The sequence below is a fragment of the Staurois parvus genome, unplaced genomic scaffold (assembly GCF_062004578.1).
Source record: "Staurois parvus isolate SC_StPar_1 unplaced genomic scaffold, SC_StPar_1.0 ptg000487l, whole genome shotgun sequence".
In the NCBI taxonomy this organism is placed as follows: Eukaryota; Metazoa; Chordata; class Amphibia; order Anura; family Ranidae; genus Staurois; species Staurois parvus.
The window spans coordinates 1,494,703-1,514,997 of NW_028318283.1; the positions used below are offsets into that span (position 1 = coordinate 1,494,703).

Below are 20,295 nucleotides of genomic sequence, written 5' to 3' on the forward strand. Positions count from 1 at the left end.
AAATGTTTGCGTTATGCATGATGTCTGTTTTCTGGATGTTTGTTTCCCTAGAGCCAAGGAAAGATCAGATTTGGTGGCATCAGGTGTGAATAGGAAGCTGTACACATGTGGAGACAAGTTGACTGATATTGGTGAAATAAATTTTTTTTATCATATTAAAGGGTTACTAAACCCCGGACCCTGCATTCACTATATCTGGTCTCCCCAGACCCTGCATTCACTATATCCGCTCTCCCCGGACCCAGCATTCACTATATCCGCTCTCCCCGGACCCTGCATTCACTATATCCGCTCTCCCCGGACCCTGCATTCACTATATCTGGTCTCCCAGAACCCTGCATTCACTATATCCGCTCTCCCCGGACCCTGCATTCACTATATCTGGTCTCCCCAGACCCTGCATTCACTATATCCGCTCTCCCCGGACCCAGCATTCACTATATCCGCTCTCCCCGGACCCTGCATTCACTATATCCGCTCTCCCCGGACCCTGCATTCACTATATCTGGTCTCCCCAGACCCTGCATTCACTATATCTGGTCTCCCCGGACCCAGCATTCACTATATCTGGTCTCCCCGGACCCTGCATTCACTATATCTGGTCTCCCCAGACCCTGCATTCACTATATCCGCTCTCCCCGGACCCAGCATTCACTATATCCGCTCTCCCCGGACCCTGCATTCACTATATCCGCTCTCCCCGGACCCTGCATTCACTATATCTGGTCTCCCCAGACCCTGCATTCACTATATCCGCTCTCCCCGGACCCTGCATTCACTATATCCGCTCTCCCCGGACCCTGCATTCACTATATCCGCTCTCCCCGGACCCTGCATTCACTATATCTGGTCTCCCCAGACCCTGCATTCACTATATCTGGTCTCCCCGGACCCAGCATTCACTATATCTGGTCTCCCCGGACCCTGCATTCACTATATCCGCTCTCCCCGGACCCCGCATTCACTATATCTGGTCTCCCAGAACCCTGCATTCACTATATCTGGTCTCCCAGAACCCTGTATTCACTATATCCGCTCTCCCCAGACCCTGCATTCACTATATCTGGTCTCCCCGGACCCTGCATTCACTATATCTGGTCTCCCCGGACCCTGCATTTACTATATCCGCTCTCCCCGGACCTCGCATTCACTATATCCGGGTTTCCCAGACCCAGCATTCACTATATCGCTCTCCCCAGACCCTGCATTCACTATATCTGGTCTCCCCGGACCCTGCATTCACTATATCTGGTCTCCCCGGACCCTGCATTCACTATATCTGGTCTCCCCAGACCCTGCATTCACTATATCCGCTCTCCCCGGACCCAGCATTCACTATATCCGCTCTCCCCGGACCCTGCATTCACTATATCCGCTCTCCCCGGACCCTGCATTCACTATATCTGGTCTCCCCAGACCCTGCATTCACTATATCCGCTCTCCCCGGACCCTGCATTCACTATATCCGCTCTCCCCGGACCCTGCATTCACTATATCCGCTCTCCCCGGACCCTGCATTCACTATATCTGGTCTCCCCAGACCCTGCATTCACTATATCTGGTCTCCCCGGACCCAGCATTCACTATATCTGGTCTCCCCGGACCCTGCATTCACTATATCCGCTCTCCCCGGACCCCGCATTCACTATATCTGGTCTCCCAGAACCCTGCATTCACTATATCTGGTCTCCCAGAACCCTGTATTCACTATATCCGCTCTCCCCAGACCCTGCATTCACTATATCTGGTCTCCCCGGACCCTGCATTCACTATATCTGGTCTCCCCGGACCCTGCATTTACTATATCCGCTCTCCCCGGACCTCGCATTCACTATATCCGGGTTTCCCAGACCCAGCATTCACTATATCGCTCTCCCCAGACCCTGCATTCACTATATCTGGTCTCCCCGGACCCTGCATTCACTGCATCCGGTTTCCCACAGTACACAGAACATGGAAATGCAATTATTTTGGTAGATATAAACTGCTAAATACCTTTTATCATTATCAGTATATAGCAGTCTTGTGACTTCTATCAGTGTCCAGCTCAACTGGTTAAAGCTTGTAGGAGTTTTCATTTTGCTCTAGGAGGATGCAGAACCCCTGACCTCTGTCTGGACAGTGCTGATTGGCTCTGTGCTGATCACATGCACTCTCCCAAGCAAAAAAAAAAAAAACCTTTAGCAATACACACCAAACTGAGCATGTGCAGGGTGTCTCCACGGGATATGTTTTAGGTGATAAGAGGGGGGGCACTGGAAGGAGGGGAGGATCAGAGAAGACAGGATCAAACAGCATTTTTACACAATGCAGAGGATTAACCCCTTAGGTTCCACAGTGAGTATAACAAGCATGCTTTACTGCATCTACAGACTGATTGTACTGTTGTGGGTTTAGTAACACATTAAGTGTGCCATTGGTGTGAAATAATTGGTTAGGCCAAAATTGACTTTTAATTTTGCCATGTGGTGCTGTTCAAAGTGTAACTTAGTTGCATCTGAGCACCACAAACCAAAAATGCTGTTTAATTTTTAATACTCAAAGCAAACTCCCCCATCCATCCATGTCTCCACGCCTTATTTTGCTGAGAAATCACCTTGAAACTCCCCCCCCCTCAGCATTTCTAGTCGTGAGCATCTTAAGGGCAGGTGATTCATGCAGCATTTACTTCCTGGAATCCATCTGCCCTTAGCTTATGCACGCAGGCAGGAGGATATGCTTAGCTGGGAAACCCTCTCCTCCCCTCCTGAAGAAGGGATGTGTGACATAATTTGCCTAGGCATGGAAATGAGGAAGTAACTGAATAAATGGGGAAAAAAAAGTAAATGTGTTCTACTTTGCTATCTATCTACCAATGCTAGCAGCATAAGGACTAATCATAGTCACTGTTGACTGAGAAAGTGAAGTTCTGCTTTAAGTGAAAATTTGGTATTAAAGCGGAGTTCCACTCACCTGTCAAAAACTGTAGCTGCTGACTTTTAAAAAACAGCCACTTACCTGTCCCGCGGTGTGTCCCCCGCAGCCCATTTCACCGGCCATCCTGTATTCCAGGATGCCGGCATCTTCAGTGTGGGCACCCGGCTGTGACAGCTTTTTTTTCACAACCGGGTACCCACTGTGCATGCGCAAGTTGCGCTGTACTTCCTGAATGATTCTGTAGTCTTCTGGGACCTGTCACGTGTCCCAAAAGACTACAGGGAGGGAGGACACCTTCCGCTTCCGATCGCCTAGGCCAGTGATGGCGAACCTTTTTGAGCCCGAGTGCCCAAACTGCAACCCAAAACCAACTTATTTCTTTCAAAGTGCCAACACTGCAATGAAACCTGAATATCGAGCTTTTGGTTTAGAAAAAACAACTCGTACAGTAGTGCAAACTAATTAACAGTACAGGGATGACCAGAGACTGCGGACACAGTACAGGGATGACCAGAGACTGCGGACACAGTACAGGGATGACCAGAGACTGCGGACACAGTACAGGGATGACCAGAGACTGCGGACACAGTACAGGGATGACCAGAGACTGCGGACACAGTACAGGGATGACTAGAGACTGCGGACACAGTACAGGAGATGACCAGAGACTGCGGACACAGTACAGGGATGACCAGAGACTGCGGACACAGTACAGGGATGACCAGAGACTGCGGACAGTACAGGAGATGACCAGAGACTGCGGACAGTACAGGAGATGACCAGAGACTGCGGACACAGTACAGGAGATGACCAGAGACTGCGGACACAGTACAGGAGATGACCAGAGACTGCGGACACAGTACAGGGATGACCAGAGACTGCGGAAAGTACAGGAGATGACCAGAGACTGCAGACACAGTACAGGGATGACCAGAGACTGCAGACACAGTACAGGGATGACCAGAGACTGCGGACACAGTACAGGGATGCCCAGAGACTGCGGACACGGTACAGGGATGACCAGAGACTGCGGACACGGTACAGGAGATGACCAGAGACTGCGGACACCGTACAGGGATGACCAGAGACTGCGGACAGTACAGGAGATGACCAGAGACTGCGGACAGTACAGGAGATGACCAGAGACTGCGGACAGTACAGGAGATGACCAGAGACTGCGGACACAGTACAGGAGATGACCAGAGACTGCGGACACAGTACAGGAGATGACCAGAGACTGCGGACACAGTACAGGGATGACCAGTGACTGCGGACAGTACAGGGATGACCAGAGACTGCGGAAAGTACAGGAGATGACCAGAGACTGCAGACACAGTACAGGGATGACCAGAGACTGCAGACACAGTACAGGGATGACCAGAGACTGCAGACACAGTACAGGGATGACCAGAGACTGCGGACAGTACAGGAGATGACCAGAGACTGCGGACAGTACAGGAGATGACCAGAGACTGCGGACACAGTACAGGAGATGACCAGAGACTGCGGACACAGTACAGGGATGACCAGTGACTGCGGACAGTACAGGGATGACCAGAGACTGCGGAAAGTACAGGAGATGACCAGAGACTGCAGACACAGTACAGGGATGACCAGAGACTGCGGACACAGTACAGGAGATGACCAGAGACTGCGGACACAGTACAGGGATGACCAGTGACTGCGGACAGTACAGGGATGACCAGAGACTGCGGAAAGTACAGGAGATGACCAGAGACTGCAGACACAGTACAGGGATGACCAGAGACTGCAGACACAGTACAGGGATGACCAGAGACTGCAGACACAGTACAGGGATGACCAGAGACTGCGGACACAGTACAGGAGATGACCAGAGACTGCGGACACAGTACAGGGATGACCAGAGACTGCGGACACAGTACAGGGATGACCAGAGACTGCGGACAGTACAGGAGATGACCAGAGACTGCGAATAGTACAGAAGATGACCAGAGACTGCGGACAGTACAGAAGATGACCAGAGACTGCGGACAGTACAGGAGATGACCAGAGACTGCGGACAGTACAGGGATGACCAGAGACTGCGGACACAGTACAGGGATGACCAGAGACTGCGGACAGTACAGGAGATGACCAGAGACTGCGAATAGTACAGAAGATGACCAGAGACTGCGGACAGTACAGGAGATGACCAGAGACTGCGGACAGTACAGGGATGACCAGAGACTGCGGACACAGTACAGGGATGACCAGAGACTGCGGACAGTACAGGGATGACCAGAGACTGCGGACAGTACAGGGATGACCAGAGACTGCGGACACAGTACAGGAGATGACCAGAGACTGCGGACACAGTACAGGGATGACCAGTGACTGTGGACAGTACAGGGATGACCAGAGACTGCGGAAAGTACAGGAGATGACCAGAGACTGCAGACACAGTACAGGGATGACCAGAGACTGCAGACACAGTACAGGGATGACCAGAGACTGCGGACAGTACAGGGATGACCAGAGACTGCGGACACAGTACAGGAGATGACCAGAGACTGCGGACAGTACAGGGATGACCAGAGACTGCGGACACAGTACAGGAGGTGACCAGAGACTGCGGACACAGTACAGGGATGACCAGAGACTGCGGACACAGTACAGGGATGACCAGAGACTGCGGACAGTACAGGAGATGACCAGAGACTGCGGACAGTACAGGAGATGACCAGAGACTGCGGACACAGTACAGGAGATGACCAGAGACTGCGGACACAGTACAGGAGATGACCAGAGACTGCGAACAGTACAGAAGATGACCAGAGACTGCGGACAGTACAGGAGATGACCAGAGACTGCGGACAGTACAGGGATGACCAGAGACTGCGGACACAGTACAGGGATGACCAGAGACTGCGGACAGTACAGGGATGACCAGAGACTGCGGACACAGTACAGGAGATGACCAGAGACTGCGGACACAGTACAGGGATGACCAGTGACTGCGGACAGTACAGGGGTGACCAGAGACTGCGGAAAGTACAGGAGATGACCAGAGACTGCGGACACAGTACAGGGATGACCAGAGACTGCGGACAGTACAGGAGATGACCAGAGACTGCAGACACAGTACAGGGATGACCAGAGACTGCAGACACAGTACAGGGATGACCAGAGACTGCGGACACAGTACACGAGATGACCAGAGACTGCGGACACAGTACAGGGATGACCAGAGACTGCGGACAGTACAGGAGATGACCAGAGACTGCGGACACAGTACAGGAGATGACCAGAGACTGCGAACAGTACAGAAGATGACCAGAGACTGTGGACAGTACAGGAGATGACCAGAGACTGCGGACAGTACAGGAGATGACCAGAGACTGAGGACAGTACAGGGATGACCAGAGACTGCGGACACAGTACAGGGATGACCAGAGACTGCGGACAGTACGGGGATGACCAGAGACTGCGGACACAGTACAGGAGATGACCAGAGACTGCGGACACAGTACAGGGATGACCAGTGACTGCGGACAGTACAGGGATGACCAGAGACTGCGGAAAGTACAGGAGATGACCAGAGACTGCAGACACAGTACAGGGATGACCAGAGACTGCAGACACAGTACAGGGATGACCAGAGACTGCGGACAGTACAGGGATGACCAGAGACTGCGAACACAGTACAGGAGATGACCAGAGACTGCGGACACAGTACAGGAGATGACCAGAGACTGCGAACAGTACAGAAGATGACCAGAGACTGCGGACAGTACAGGAGATGACCAGAGACTGCGGACGGTACAGGGATGACCAGAGACTGCGGACACAGTACAGGGATGACCAGAGACTGCGGACAGTACAGGGATGACCAGAGACTGCGGACACAGTACAGGAGATGACCAGAGACTGCGGACACAGTACAGGGATGACCAGAGACTGCGGACGGTACAGGGATGACCAGAGACTGCGGAAAGTACAGGAGATGACCAGAGACTGCAGACACAGTACAGGGATGACCAGAGACTGCAGACACAGTACAGGGATGACCAGAGACTGCGGACAGTACAGGGATGACCAGAGACTGCGGACACAGTACAGGGATGACCAGAGACTGCGGACACAGTACAGGAGATGACCAGAGACTGCGGACAGTACAGGGATGACCAGAGACTGCGGACACAGTACAGGAGATGACCAGAGACTGCGGACACAGTACAGGGATGACCAGAGACTGCGGACACAGTACAGGGATGACCAGAGACTGCGGACACAGTACAGGAGATGACCAGAGACTGCGGACACAGTACAGGAGATGACCAGAGACTGCGGACACAGTACAGGAGATGACCAGAGACTGCGAACAGTACAGAAGATGACCAGAGACTGCGGACAGTACAGGAGATGACCAGAGACTGCGGACAGTACAGGGATGACCAGTGACTGCGGACAGTACAGGGATGACCAGAGACTGCGGACAGTACAGGGATGACCAGTGACTGCGGACAGTACAGGGATGACCAGAGACTGCGGACACAGTACAAGGATGACCAGAGACTGCGGACACAGTACAAGGATGACCAGAGACTGCGGACACAGTACAGGGATGACCAGAGACTGCGGACAGCACAGGGATGACTGCTGACCTTTGGGGAGGGAGGGGGAGCGGGTACCTGAATTTGACAGGTACCCGCTCTTACTTCCGCAGAGTTTTTTTTTTTATCTTACCTGTTCCTTTATCCAGCCGCGCGTTGTCTTCCCGGCTTCTGTAATGTGGGCGCTCGTCGGACAGCCGGATGCCCAGTGCGCATGCGCGAGAAGCGCTGCGCTTTGTGATTGGTCCGGCGGCTTCTGGGATCTGTCATGTGTCCCAGGTACCGCCTTACCATTCACAAAGAGCACTGCTTCTTGTGCATGCGCACTTGGGACCCGGCTGTCACGCACACTACAGCCGGGAAGACAGCGCGCCGCTGGATTCTCCTGGCGTGCCCACAGATAAGGCTCGGCGTGCCGGCTGTGGCGCGCGTGCCACGCGTTCGCCATTACTGGCCTAGGCGATTGGACCGGAAGTGGGAGCGGGTACTTGTCAAAGGTGCCAATTCTTAATGGGGAGCGGGGGAGCAGTCCTTTTGTGTGGAGCTCCGCTTTAAAGAAAATCTGTTCCACGAGCTGACCACTTCTTCCTATCTAGCTAAGAACAGATAAAGTTGCTTCACACAAAAACCACTTAAACTTCCCGCATTGGGAATATCTCCCTGATCTCACTAATATATAAATACAACCACAAACTGTCAGACTGGTATATCAAGGGAGGTGATAGCTATGCACTGATTGGCTGCTCAGTGTAGCTTGAGGGGCGTATGTCAAGCTTGCAAAGCAGTGCAAGTTTTTTTTTTGTTTTTTTTTTTTAAAGGTAGGTCATTTTTTTTTAGATATAAAATTAAAACCTGGTTTCAACTAAATTGACCATTCTACAGTAAACAATTCTAACAAAATCCTGATCATCCCTAGATATGACGCAGTTGGGTTAATTTACTAAAACTGGAGAGTGCATAAACTGGTGCAGTTTTGCATGGAAACCAATCAGTTTCCAGAAGCTGAAGTTAGAAGCTGATTGGCTACTATGCACAGCTGCACCAGATTTTGCACTCTCCAGTTTTAGTAAATCTACCCCAGTGGTTCAATGTGTGTGGATTGTCCTGCTGCTTGATAATTGACATTGATGTGCAGAGACTAGCGGCCGCCGGGAAACCATAGTGTGAACCTAGGCTTACTTGACCCCCTGGTTCACATCTATACGGCCGTGCGGGCCGCGTTTTTCACTGGCACAAGAGCTCATTCATTTGAATGGACTCCCGTGCCCCGTGACACGCAGGGAAGAAGTCCTTGCACTTCTTTGGAAAACGCAGCCCGCATGGGAACCTCGGTTCCCAGTACGGTTGCGTTTTCCAGCGCGGGTGGCGTGCCATTAGAAGTAATGGCACCCGCCCGCGGGTCCGCAGTTCTCTGTGCAGGTGGTTTGTGCGGATCCGCAGCGGCATCACCCACACAGATGTGAACCTACGGTGACGTTACTACTGCTAGAATCCTCAGAAGGCCCCTGGCTTCGGTCCTGGTAGCCACCAAAACATCCCAAATCCTTTCTAGTGAACCCACCCTGACAGGAAGATGTATGCCGATCGGGCTCATCCAGAGGAGACATTTTCAACTCCAAAGAGTTTTGCTCAGCAGTACCTCATTGAGGAGGAATTGTACAAAAATTAGTGTTCTCTGGCTGTTGACTAATTTCCTTGATAAGACCCTGACAGCCCCAGTGGATGAGGTCCTGGTGTTTAGAGCTGTATAAAACCCAAATTAAAGATTTAATATATTGTAGATTAGCAATCATTAGGTATTGTGGCTGCATTAGTTTTCTTTTTGCAGGCTTTTTCCCTGTTTTCACCTGATGATCTGGCCAGTAACACACCTCCTGTATTAGAGCTTCACTCTGGATGAAGGAGCAGAAGGGCGCCATTGGACAGTAGCATTGTCAGCCTGGGGGAGGGGAGTGTTCGATGCACTTGTAGATTTTGATATACTAACAAATTGAAGCTCCAGGCAACATTTTTGTAAGCATTTACAGCAACAGTTTTGTTCCTTTTTAAGATAAAGGTTTTACATAAAAACTGACCATTGCAAGCAGCCCTGTCAGCATTAAATGGTTTGTCTCATCCCTGTAACTGCTACATCTGCAGGACAGCTGGTTCTGTTGAAAAACAACAGACTTACTGGACAGATTGTCAGATGGAAATAAAAGAAAACTTATGCAGCTACCATACCTAAGAATTGGTAAGCTGCAATATGTTTACTCGAGTTTAATACTGCTTTAAAGTCACCATGGATACGAGGTTAGAGGCCCTCTTTAAGGTGTCCTCTCTGGTAGGAGTTTGCCAAGCCTTCAAAGTTTGGGCAAAGCCTATGCTCTGTTTCAGAAAATCAGACCCAGGGGATCCTGCCATGTAGCATTTCCTGAAAGACTTTCTGAGTGCACTGAGTTTATTGGTGAATGCCTTGGAAGACTCCATAAGGCAGCTTTGGGCTCTGTGTCTGTCCACATAAGAAGGATCCTATGGCTCAAGTGTTGGTGAGCAGAACTTCACTGCATGAAATTCACTGCAGGGTGGCAGCCTGTTTGACCCCTGCTCAGATGCCTTCATCCAGAAGAGGACTAAGGGAAAAGCATGCTTATATTTCGTAAACAGCAAGCTTCTAAACATAAGCCCATGTCCCAGCTTTGAAAGAAGAACTGGAGTCCTCCACATCTGGAGACCAATCCCTGTCACATTGAAGGGGTGCCCCCACTTACGTCGGTAAGCGGGTGTATTTCAAACTTTGCAACCTACTGGACTCAAGAAATCACAGACGACTTAGGTCTTCAGTGCGGTATTACAGAGGTTACTTTGGATAGGCTGCTGTCTCAGGTGGTCATCGCACCTCTTCCAAAGGGGGTAGATCTCATGCCTTCTATTCCAATCTGTTTACAGTTCCCAAGTCCCACAGAGACATCCGGCCTGTTCTGGAACTCGAGGGTCTTACATTCCTGAAAGTACAAAAATTCAGAATGTCCCTCCAGTCGGTAATTTCAGTGCTTCATCTTGAGGATTTCCTGGCATCATTGGGTATTCATAATGCCTACCTACACATGCCGATTTTCCGTCCTCGCCTACGGTGAGTCGCAGTGGAGGATCACCACTACTAGTTTGCAATGTTGGAAATTTTAATATACAATGATATAAACCCATATAGTGTACATCAGGGGTGCTCACCCTGTCGCCCATGGAGCTCTCTGATGTGGCCCTCAACCTCAAACCAGGGAAGCACATGCAACCTATTGATCTTGTTCTGGGCTTGCTGGTTACATTACATTACATTACATTACATTGAGTTTATGTAGCGCCAAAGGGTTTGCTCAGCGCTGTACAATAGAGGGGGGGACAATACATGAAACATTACAGCAACTACAAACAGCACACGAGGGGTTATAGGGCCCTACTCTTTCGAGCTTACAATCTAGGAGGGATGGGGTAGTGGTACAGGAGGAAGTGGCTGTGGGGGATGGAGTGGTAGGAGGAATGAAGGAGAGCAGCAGTTAGGTGAGGGTGGGGTAGGCTTCCCTGAAGAGGTGGGTTTTCAGGGAGCGCCTGAAGGTGAGGAGGGAAGGTGACAGTCTGATGGATTGGGGTAGTGAGTTCCAGAGGATGGGGGAGGACCTGGAGAAGTCTTGCAGACGTGCGTGTGAGGAGGAGACCAGGGAGCAAGATAGAAGGAGGTCCTGTGAAGAGCGAAGGGTACGGGTAGGGTGGTACTTGGGAATCAGGTTGGTGAGGTAGTTAGGGGCAGTGTTGTGAATGGCTTTGTAGGTCAGAGTGAGTAGTTTGAATTTGATGCGTTGGGCGATAGGGAGCCAGTGGAGGGAGAGGCAGAGGGGGGTGGCAGAGGTGGAGCGGGTGGTGAGGTGGATGAGTCTAGCCGCTGAGTTGAGGATGGTCTGAAGCGGGGAGAGCCTGCACTGGGGTAGGCCGGGTTCCAGAATGCATTGAGCCAACCACGGAGGGAGCAGGAGCCACATAATCTGATGCTTCCTCTGTAGAGCCGGCTCATGTCGCAGGCAGAGTGACACCAAGTGCACTTCACCTGGGATGTCTTTAGCAGCCTAGAAAGCAATGCCAGCAGAAGCTGGAAAAAGAAAAAAGGTCCATGTATTAACACATACACTGCTTTTGTATTTTATATTTCGTAAACAGCAAACTTCTCAACAAGCCCATGACCCAGCTTTGAAAGAAGAACTGGAGTCCTCCAAGTCCTCCACATCTGGAGACCAATCCCTTTCACATTGAAGGGGTGCCCCCACTCACACCGGTAAGCGGGTGTATTTCAAACTTTGCAACCTACTGGATTCAAGAAATCACAGGTGACTTAGGTCTTCAGTGTGGTCTCCAGAGGTTACTTTGGATAGGCTGCTGTCTCAGGAGGTCATCGCACCTCTTCCAAAGAGGGTAGATCTCATGCCTTCTATTCCATAATGGGCATATTAGCGCCTATAAAAGGGTTAACAGCTGTTAGGCTGCTTTCACACTGATCCTTGGGTGCAGCGCAGTACACCTACAGGATAGCTGCACTGAGCCATAGACTTTTATTAAATCCTGTGGGTCTGGTGTGCCTTCAGAAAGTGCACTACACCTGCAAGATATAATAGAAGTCTATGGCAAAGCACAGGCGCACTATGCTGCACCCGCGGTGCAGGTAAACCACAGCACATCATAGTAAAAACAGCCTTATGAGGGGGCTCAGGACAGTACGGGCTCATTTACATTTGCGTTTTGGGGAACGATAAAACCCCATAGTTGAGACATGTTTTAACTACACCACCAATCACTGGTGTAACGTGAGGGGTCACAATGGCGACCCCGCTTCATGCTCCAGGGGGCCCGTGTGGCCTCCTTGAAACATTCTGTTTTACATTTGGACCAGAGGGGTGGCACATACATGAACAGATGCTTTCCATTTTCCTCCTGCAACCACTGAAATCCAGCTTTTTCTCCTTTCCCTGCCAACGGCATTCAGTGGCTACAAGAGGAAAATGTTCATTATGCTGTTCAAATTTTAAAGATTTAAATTTCTGAACCTTTTCATTTCATTGTGGCCCACGACCAATTACCAAATCACTAAGTGGCCCTTGCTCTTTCAAAGGTTGAGCACCCCTGGTGTACACAATAAGGGAACTGTTGGTGCAAAAATTATAAATAAACAAATGTAACACCCACTAATTTTGCATGTGCAATCAATATAAAGTGACCAGTGCAAAATCATATAACATATCCATTTCTTAGTGAACTAGTAAACATACATATTGCTAAAGCTATTAAAAAGTCCAAATATGATGTCCAAATTGTGCGCAGTTCCATGCTTTTCCTTCTCCCACTGTGTGTGCTGCCATTAAATTGTGCTATAAATCCCCAAATTAGACAAGCCTCACCAGACCCCGAGACCCCTTAACATAAGTAGTGGGTCTGTTGCACTTATTTGTTCATTCAGGAGCCACAATGGCCATTCATTTGATTTCTATAGTAGAAAACAGGAGAAGACAAAGAAATCCCATAGAGTAAAACCATTTATTAAAATAAATCCATAAAATAGGTTATAGAACTCACAATAGTTGGTCCCCAATCCTCTAAGATAAAAATATATCCTTGTGTCAGATATCGGCTCCACCATCCCTCCTTGCCTGGTGCTTGTGGGTATTCCGTGCAGTGTTCCTTTAGCGTGCCTAGAACCAACCATTGTGTTTCATCATGGAACATCATCTGGAAGCTGGATCCTGGCCTTACGGCTAGTAACCGTGACAATGCGTTTCGTGCGCATGCGCTTTATCATGTCTGAAGAACGTCCAGTTACCAGCTATCTATAGGAAGTAAACCAGCATGGCTTGTGTTCCAAGGCCAGGATCCAGCTTCCACCCTCTCCGTGGTCACGGTAACGTCACTTTCGAATCGCCGCAATCCCCGGCGGGTCCAGCTGCTTCCCACAACGGGGTTTTTCTCCAGGCTTGAGATCCCTGAGGAGCAGACGGTTCCACTGCTTCGTCCTGGCTACCATATTCTTTGATGTTACTTATCATGATATATTACTCAAATTAAAGGTATACCTCCTTGGGAGGTAAGCATTATTTACCATACTCCTACAGTACTGTTTTTTTTGGATCAAAATGCTTTGCTTTCTTTAGTGCTCATACAGCAGCAGTGAGTAGAGAACTCATAAGGTGGAATTTTTTGTGCTTGACTCTTTGACTTACGCAAGAGGTAGAGCAAATCCTCTCTTGGAGAGAGTACCATATTCCAGCTCTGTCAGTCGTATACATCTCCAGTGTGGACAATTGATAGGTATATTTTCTCAGCTGGCAATGTCTGGACTTTTTTCCAGGACCTGTGCTGCTGGTGGGAAACTGGAAATAGACTTTTGGCTTCCAGATTCAAAAAGAAAATGGACAAGTTTGTTTTCAGGTCCAGGGACCCAAAGGCAGAAGCGGTGGATTCAGTAGTGGCTCCAGTACAACTTGATCTGGCTTTTTCCTTGCTCTCCAGAATTGAGATTCCAATATACACAGTTTATACACAGTTCTCTTTGGATTTCCCTGGTCCGTAGAGGGCAGCAAGGCTTGCATTCTTTTCATATACATGTGGGGATATTGACACTGTGGAGTCCATTGTCCAGCCAATAAACCAAAAAAGATTTCTCCTGCGCTCCGGGACCCAGGCCGGTGGCGAGTAGATGGAATTAAAACCTCCAGAGAAGCAACCACCGGAGTATCCAAGGTCGTGCAGCTCCAAACCAAGGCTGGGGGAGCCCAAAAAACTGCAAAGTAAAACAACAAGAAGCGCACCAACCTTGTGCATTACCTCAGTAACAAAAATGTATTAAATGAAGGAAAGGTACTCACAAACAGTCCAGCTGACGCGTTTTGAAGGTCATGCCTTCTTCCTCAGAGCTCCGAGGAAGAAGGCATGACCTTCGAAACGCGTCAGAAGGACTGAGTACCTATACCCATGATGGGATTCGCGCTGGCCTCGTACCTTTGAAGTCCCTTGGTGGACTTACATGCCTATTTTTATTCGCTGTTTGTGAGTACCTTTCCTTCATTTAATAAATTTTTGTTACTGAGGTAATGCACAAGGTTGGTGCGCTTCTTGTTGTTTTACTTTGCAGTCCATTGTCCAGCACAGGAGCTCAGGCATTCGGTTGCTTTTTTCTTTCTACCTGCTAGAAGGAGGTGTCTGTTGTCATGAGGGTAAATGCACCAAAAGCGCATATATATGCCTTTTTCATACGTTTTTGATGCAATTCCATTGAAGTCTATGGCAGTGCTTCTCAACCTTTTTTCAGTCAAGGCACCCTTTAAAATTATGGACAATTTCAAGGCACCCTCTAAAATCATGGACAGTGTCTAGGGACCCTCTAAAATGATGAACAGTCTCGAGAAAGCCTTTAAAATTATGGGCAGTCTCAAGACACCCTTTAAAATTATAGACAGCCTCGAGTCACCCCATTCTAAAATGTAAAAAACTATTCTAATAGTTTTATATAAAGCAGCATCATCCACACATGTAGGACACCCAACATTAGAGGTGATTTATTCTTCCAAAGCAAATACATTTTTGCACACTGGTACTGACTAGTATTCCAGTGTTTCTCTTCTCCCTCAGTTTTTCTCCATCACTGAGCTGGTGTGACCCCATTACTGACAGAGAGGGGCAGAGAGGGTCAAACATGGATGCTGTACAGGCAACCAACATCCTCCTTATCAACTGATGATGTCATTGGTGGCGGCTAGAAGGTTGTAATGGTGCACAATGAAAATCTCTGACATTTTGTAAGGCAGGTTTGTTCCACCCGCTGGCTTGTATACAAATTTGGGGCAATTTTTAGACATATTGCCAAGGCACCCCTGTAGAAACCTCAAGGCACCCTGGTTGAGAAAGGCTGGTCTATGGAGCCAAAATGCACTGTGCTACATGTTAAAAAAAAGTGCATGCACCTTTACAAAAACTCATTGCAGGAAACTGCATAGTGAATGGGAGCCATAGGAAATGAGGTTAAATGGATTGTAATGCGTTTCTGTGATTCTGCAAATGCACCAACAAATGCATACCTGTAGATATCAACCTAGCCTGCAATTAAATGACAACACAGTGAGAGTTCCCCTGTGCATTGATAAATCATTTCCTGTGACAGATTAAAGTTGTCGTTTTTTTTTTTTTTTGGTTGAACTGGATGGACTTTTGTCTTTTTTCAGCCAGACTAACTATGTAACTATGTTATGTATAAATGAATGTAATCCCAAATGCTGTGAGTGGTTTGATGATATGCGCCCTTCATCAGCCCAATGCTTCAGTCTTCTCCCTGGATGGCGGCCCTGCTACAGTTGAAGGGAAAAAAAATCCAGAAATGTCCACAAATTGTACATTCCAATGGTGAGATATTTCAGTATTACAGTATGATTGTTCACTGGTTACCATGTGTGTTGTTGGGGGAGATTTGGTATTTAAAAGACGTCATTTTTAATCAACTGCAATTTTTTTTTTGCATATTTTGCAATATAAATGTAATTCTCTTAGATTGTAAGCTCCCAGGATCAGGGCCCTCCTAACCCTCTTGTATTGAACTGTATTGTCTCCCTTTATTTTGTAAAGCGCTGAGCAAACTGTTGGCGCTCTATAAATCCTGTATAATAATAATCCTAACCTGGAATTTATCTTTCAGCAGAGAATTGCAATCCAGCTAACGGACTGAAAAACTGCACTTCCCAGAATCCCGCGTGATGGAAGTAGGAAGTGATGCGGCTTGTCATCTCCCAGCCAGTCGCAGTCTCTGTTGTCTCTACAACTTGAACTTCCTGTGTGTGGGGGACTGTGGATCTGCTACAACAATCAGGTATCATGTATGAGGCCAATGGCATCATTCACCGTGTTGTACCAGCCTGTATATGTGTGTGCATTCTCTTCCATCAGCCCGGGGCACTACAAGTCTCAGCATGGCCTGCCGCACACATGGCATGGATAGTCTTTGGTTTAGGGGTGCTGTGGAACTACAACTCCCATCATCATCAGTCAGCTGTGCACACTGTGGGCTTGTGGACTACAACTACCAGCCCGCCCTGCTATCTGCAGAACAAGTGTAGTAAGCTTGCTATAGAATTAGAACTTCCAGCATGCCCTGCCTGCGATTCCTTACTGCCGTGGTACTACATATCCCAGCATGCTTCTTTTCTGCTCATATATACTTCGGATGTTCCTTGGCGAATGTCAGCATGTTTGCGGCATGCAATGTACATGACAGACAGATATGGGTTGTAATGCAAAATAAAGAGATTTCGTTTTTGACATTTTGCTACAATGTATGTGAACACAAAATGTATTCTTCAGTATGTCTTGCATTGTGTGTATACAGGGATCTGATCTGATCTGGGGGAGCAGTAAAAAAAAAAAAAAATAGGGGGGCATAATGTCAATAGTGTGACAGAGATGCAGGGAATCAGTATTCCCTTTTCACTTGGCACACTTCTGTACCACTGAACCTAGAGAACCCAGAAGTAATGTGTGACAGGCAGTGCAGGGGTGGTTCAGGAGTGAACAGGGAATGCTAGTATGTATCAGGCTGTCATTAGATTGAGATGATTAAACAGAATCTGTGCCACCTGGTGGTCCTGTCAGAGGTCCTGCTTACATCAGGAATCTTTATCAGAGTTCCCCCTTACATCAGGGGTTTTATAAGAGTCCACTTTTATATCAGTTGTCCCCATTATAGTGCCCATTTACATCAACTGTCCTCATCAGAGTTCCCCCCTACATCTATTGCTTCCCTCCTCAGAGTGCCCCCTTACATTAACTGTCCTCATCAGAGTGCCCCCTTACATTAACTGTCCCCATCAGAGTGCCCCCTTACATCATTTTACCCCATCAGAGTGCCCCCTTACATCAAATGCTCCTATCAGAGTGCCCCCTTACACTAACTGTCCCCATCAGAGTGCCCCCTTACATTAACTGTCCCCATCAGAATGCCCCCTTAAATCATTTTCCTCCATCAGAGTGCCCCCTTATATCAAATGCTCCTATCAGAGTGCCCCCTTACACTAACTGTCCCCATCAGAGTGCCCCCTTACATTAACTGTCCGAATCAGAATGCCCCCCTTACATCATTTTCCCCCATCAGAGTGCCCCCTTACATTAACTGTCCCCATCAGAGTGCCCCCGTACATCATTTTCCCCCATCAGAATGCCCCCTTACATCAAATGCTCCTATCAGAGTGCCCCCTTACATCAAATGCTCCTATCAGAGTGCCTCCTTACACTAACTGTCCCCATCAGAGTGCCCCCTTACATTAACTGTCCCCATCAGAGTGCCCCCTTACATCATTTTCCCCCATCAGAGTGCCCCCTTACATCAACTGTCCCCATCAGAGTGCCCCCTTACATCATTTTCCCCCATCAGAGTGCCCTCTTACATTAACTGTACGAATCAGAATGCCCCCTTACATAATTTTCCCCCATCAGAGTGCCCCCTTACATTAACTGTCCCCATCAGAGTGCCCCTTACATCATTTTCCCCCTTCAGAGTGCCCCCTTACATCAAATGCTCCTATCAGAGTCCCCCCTCCTTTGCCAATTGTCCCCATAAAGTATCATGGATTAATGGATGCACTCTTAAGAGATCGGGGGGTTCATAACTAAAATCTGAGAACGCACAGCCCACCCCAGCACCCCCTTGGTCCGGGCCTGTGTGTATATAAGTTTCCTAAAGCCCAGCTCTGAGCAGAAAAAAAATGGATTGCTTTCCCCTCACTGCAAGGGTTAATTGCCTGTTTTGTCTAAGGGAGAGGAGAAGCAGATTTACTTACCTAATCCACCGGTCCCCAGCAGGGGGCGCTCTCCCATGGTCCGGCGGTAGACTGTCTGTGGCATCCTCACGTCCAGTACAGACCCTGCCCTTGTCTTGATTTTTGAGGAAAGTGTAAAGATAATTCTGGACCCGTAGGGTAACCTTAAGGTACTGATGTTGGTGTAAATGATCTGGATCCTGGGTAGGCGGCTTTTACACCCCAGAGGATCTCCACAGTCTCCCTGGCTTGTAGTGTAATGTAGCGAGAATTGAAATTGAAGCGCCACACCACTGCTAAGAAGTCCAGATGCAACTTTTATTGCATTAAAAGTCAAGGATACAATCCAAGAAGTATCCAACGCGATTCGGGGTCCAAGAGCTCCCCCTTCATCAGGGCTTGACTGACTACAATGTGAACAAACCAAAAGTGAACTGGACCTAGAATGGTATTTTTTCCAGTATGAATTATAGGGTTTTCAGCAGCTTGTTTGGTTGTGCTCTTGGACCCCCCGAAATGCGTTGCCTACTTTTTGGATTGGATCTCAATGCCACCCAATGAAAAGGCTGTAGGTCCACATGTCATGCGAATTGGATACGGTTCAAAACGCATCAAATTTGCATATATATGAACCGGGATTTAGGGTGTTTTGATAACGCTGGTAACGTTAGCTGGGTAAAGTCAAATTAAAAACCTGAGTTTTTGTGCTTTTTTTAAGCGTTTTTGCATTAGCGTTTTGCAGCGTTTAGCTGCGTTTGTGTTTTTTTGCATTTTTGTTGACCCCCCCAATTGTTTTCTGTCAAAAAAAGTCCAAAAACACCGGTTTGTGGAGTTTTACCGCGTTTTGATGCGTTAGAGCGTTTTTACAGCTAAAAAAAACTCCTCTGGAAACCCACTAGTCCTGGGTTTTTTTTCCAGCCAAAAAACGTCCCAGCCAAAAAACTCTGATTACAGTCTGTGTGTGTATGGACACATAGGATAACATGCTGGGGGGTTTACTAGCTGTAGAAAAAAACGTCAAAAGCCAAAAACAGCCGCTGTAAAAACATCCCATGTGCATGAGGACTTAATCTACCTCCATTTTTTAAACAGTTACCATTGTTATGTTGGAGTGTCATATAAATAGTAAACGGGCCGATTGATAAAAGCAAACACCACAAAATAACAAAAATACGTTTTTTAAACTTACTTTGTGAAGTTCTCCACACATTTACTATTTCTATGACACATGTTCACTATGCCTTGTGAGTAGGCACTGCTGTGTCACACATTTCACAGAGCCTGGCTTCTGAACTACAGAGGTGCTAAGAGGAAGAGGAGGTTCAGGAGGCAGAGTCAGTACAGGAATCACTGCTTGCGGACACAAAGGTACCATGGGATATGTAGTCTAAAGAAATTAAAACAAAATATAGAAGAGAAGCTGCAGGATTTTAACCGCCTCCTGCCCGCCATATAGTTCTGGGAGGACATCATATTATAGTCCTCCCATTCTAACCGCGCATGCGCGGCTCCGGGAGCGTGCAGCGATTGGCGGTTCGCTCTGTCCCTCAGACACAGCGGATCACCGATCAACGGAAAGAGCCAAAGATGTCGGCTCGGTCATGTGATCAGCTGTGTCCAATCACAGCTGATCACATGTAAAGAGGGAAATGCCGGTTATCGGCATTTCTCTCCTCACGAGGTGTCACGCTGACAGAGGAGAGGAAAGCCGGTAATCGGCATTCCGCGGAGGGGACATGTACACTGATCATCAGAGCACTGGTGATCAGTGTGCCCTGATGATCTGTGTAGCCCCAGCAGTGCCACCTGTCAGGGTCCATCAGTGCCAGCTGTCAGTGCTCATCCATGCCACCTGCCAGTGCCACATTTCAGTGCCCAGCAGTGCCACATCAATGCCACATATCAGTGCCCATCTGGGCAGGCCAATTGATAAAAGCAAACGCCACAAACAACCTTTCAGTGTCACCCATCAGTGCCGCCTATCAGTGCCC

The 20,295-nt window shown here is 48.5% G+C and overlaps 1 protein-coding gene across 2 annotated transcripts in view; it reads left to right on the top strand.

Annotated features, from left to right (window-relative positions):
- The first annotated feature begins 16,235 nt into the window (after positions 1-16,235).
- The window catches only part of LOC149452237 (uncharacterized), an 81,558-nt gene continuing 77,498 nt past the window's right edge, over positions 16,236-20,295 (top strand). For both annotated transcript variants that reach the window (XM_089689615.1, XM_089689614.1), the window contains exon 1: positions 16,236-16,362. The gene's annotated coding sequence lies outside the window, so the exon portion shown is untranslated. The remainder of the gene's footprint in view (positions 16,363-20,295) is intronic.